The sequence below is a fragment of the Sphaerodactylus townsendi genome, linkage group LG11, assembly GCF_021028975.2.
Source record: "Sphaerodactylus townsendi isolate TG3544 linkage group LG11, MPM_Stown_v2.3, whole genome shotgun sequence".
Classification (NCBI taxonomy): domain Eukaryota; kingdom Metazoa; phylum Chordata; class Lepidosauria; order Squamata; family Sphaerodactylidae; genus Sphaerodactylus; species Sphaerodactylus townsendi.
Genome location: NC_059435.1, coordinates 30,081,082 through 30,084,621, shown reverse-complemented (window position 1 = coordinate 30,084,621; position 3,540 = coordinate 30,081,082).

The window sequence follows — 3,540 nt, the reverse complement described above, 5'->3', positions numbered from 1 at the left end:
CAGTGTGAATTTTTACCTAAAAGACAATGTTAGAACAATCATCGAATATTTGAAGAAACATAAGGAAAAGCAAGCTGCTTTGGTTTTTCTAGAAGCAGAGAAAATGTATGACAATTTGAACTGGTCATTTTTGTTTTAGAAAGTACGGATTTTGGAGATAATTTTATAAAATGGGATAAATCAATCCAGAGTCAGCTCAAATAATTATTAATGGAGATTTAACTAAACCATGTGAGACACACAAATGAACAAGACAAGGTTGCCACTATCTCCTTCCTTGTTGAGTCAAGTCCTTAAAGTATTCAACAGAGATACAAGACATGATGAGAGGACTGAGGGTATAAAAACTAAGGAAGAAACTTACAAATTAAGAGCCTTTGCAGATGACTTGGTGTTAGTTTTGGAAAAACCCCTGGAGCTGAATTTTTAATGGCAAAACCAAAAGAATTTGGTGCATTAGCGGGTTTTTTAATTAATAAACAGAACACAAAGGTTTTAACAAAAAATATGAAATTATGCTATTTCAAAATAATTACGTTAAACATGGAATAATCTTCAGCTGTCATTGCTGGAGAGAATTTCTGTGATTAAGATGAATGTTTTTCCCCAGAATGAAGAAGAAGAAGAAGAAGAAGAAGAAGAAGAAGAAGAAGAAGAAGAAGAAGGAGGAGGAGGAGGAGGAGGAGGAGTTTGGATTTATATCCTGTAGGACACTCAATGGGGTTTACAATCTCCTTGCCCTTCCCACCTCACAACAAACACCCTGTGAGGTGGGTAGGGCTGAGAGATCTCCAAAAAGCTATGACTAGCCCAAGGTCACCCAGCTGGCGTGTGTTGGAGAGCACAGGCTAATCTGAATTCCCTAGATAAGCCCCCACAGCTCAAGCAGCAGAACGGGAATCAAACCCGGTTCCTCCAGATTAGAATGTATCTGCTCTTAACCAGAATGTTATTTTTGTTTCAAATAATGCCTGTTAGCAATTGATATTCCATTTAAACAATGGCAGAAGGATTTATCAAATTTGTTTGGCAAGGGAAAAAATCGCAAATTCAATACAAAATCTTACAAGATGCAAAATGTAGAGGAGGACTAGGTCTACCTGGGCTGAAATTATATTTTGCCACCTGTTGTTTGGTTTGGTTGAAAGAATAGGTTCTTTTGAGAAATAGAAGATTGTTAGAATGAGAGGGACATGAAATGAGATTCTGATAGCATGTTTATTTATATGATAAAGTTAAATTCAACAAGGATTTTAAAAATCATTTTATTAGACGTGTCATTCTGAGATATGGGACAAATATAAACCCAGGTTGTATCAGAAAACACTCATGACTCTCATCACAAGAAACCCTATACAGATGAAAAATGATATCTGGAAATAGGTCGTTATCATATCATAATCTGCCAGACTACTCTCAAGGAAAATGCAAAATGAAATTGAGAGGATTTAGTAGCAGAAGGATATACTTGCCATTAATTTTTTAATGAACATTTCTATGAACATTCTTTATTAGAAAGATTAAATGAACTCAGGGTTTTGAATATTCTAAAACTGGATTTGAAGTAGAAGTATGTTTGAATGATGATCATGTTATTGCCTAAATATGGAAACAGAAGAAGAATGAGTGAAAGATTATATGATAAGATGGACCAATTACTTTGGGTATAATATACAAATGGACCAATAGGAGAAGGGTCTAGCTTCAAAGAGAACGTCTGTACAGAGGCATAGCTCCAAGGGGGTGGGGGGGCATCACGATGCACCGGGCGCGCACCCCTGTGGGGGCGTGGTGGGGGCATTCCGGGGGGGGGGGGGGCAAAGGAAGCACCAGTGCACCAGGTGCCTTTCCCCCTTGCTACACCACTGCGTCTATAAAATGATGTATCATCGATATTTGTCACCAGATAAATTAGCAAAAGTGTATAAAAATATTCCAAATGCATGTTGGAAATATGAGCATAATGAAAGGTCATGTGGACACAAATACATTTAATAGTTCAGACTAATATGTGAATGAAACCAGAGGCTTATATTTTGGATCTTACAGTTTGAAAAAATAAGAAATTTTCAGCAAGGATATTCAAAAGAATCTATGGGATGTTCTTTGCTACACTATATTTAGAACAAAGACACCATAAGCCAAACTGGTAATAGCTAGGTCTGTTTGTTTGTTTGTTTGTTGCATTTATAGGCCGCCTCACCCCCGAAGGTCTTACACAGATCTGTGTTACTCCATTCAGCTATCCTATCCCATCCAATCCAGTATTTGTTAACACAATATTTGACCCCATCTTTGCTGATAACAAAATCGTTAGAAACATATAAATTAAGTGCTTTTAGTTTACAAAAAGTGCCATGTAAATACTTAGTGTTCTTATTATTCAAACAGTGTTGCACAAAATTCCCCCTGAATCAAATGCAATTAGCTTTGCTCAGTCTGTCGGAACACTTCTGCTGTATTTATCCCTACTAAAAGGAATGAGTATGTTTGAGTAGAATTCAAAGTCAGGCGACTGCAGTCTGAACACTCCGGATCTTCAAATGATGGTCTGGAGAAGCAGGCTGTCCAGGAGGAAGGCTTGGGCTTTTTGCCCCTCTTATAAATTCCCTTCTCCCTTCCTAGGCTAGCCTTTACCATGGCACAGCATGATTCCCGCTATGGCTAGTGATAATCAGAGTCATTGTTCACCAACTTCTAACCTGGACTAGTACATATGCTGTAATATTACATCACTATTAAACCAAAGCATGGAAGGGAACAGGAAATTCATTCAAAAAACAAGAGAAGGAGTGCTCCTGGTCTCTTGAGTTTGCTTAGGGCATCTTCCACATGAGGCTGCATCCCCATTGTGGACTCCCTGCTGCAACAAACGCAGAAGGAATGGAACATCAACATTGGGTGATTCTGTTCTTCCCTCCCTGTTTCCTCAGGTCAGGCCACCCTGACAACAGGGGGCTTTCAGGCACCTTATTTCTTTTTGAAAAATCAAAATAGGTTTATCACTTTCAATATATTTTTAAATAGCAAAAAAACACACTGGTGGCAGGAAATGCTGGGTGCGAGGGGATAGGAAATGGGTACCAGATATGAGTGGAGAGGTTTGGAAATCCACACCTTCCTGTACTTATGTAAAGCAACTCTGACTCTGATCTTTCTGGAAAGATTGGAATAAAACAGGCTTTGGAAACATGGAAAACCTCCAGAAACCACACAACTCATGTTGCATATTGGAGAACAAAGCACGAGGATGCTCCAAAATCCTTCACTCCAGTTCGAGAGCCATAGCGCCTCATATCCTCCCTGTGGAAGAAGCCTGGGGAAACTGCTAGCATTAAATCTGCACGGGGCCTCGTTGACCTCACTGAATAAATTAAACACCTTTTTTACTTCTGTCTACTGCAATGGATACAATTCAGAATGCTTCATTTTGATTGGATGGCACTTTGCATTGGACCACTCACCATCTACTATATTTGCTGACAATCGTGGGGTTTGTTTTTGTTTTGTTTTGTTGTTAAAAGAAAGAGATCTAAACCG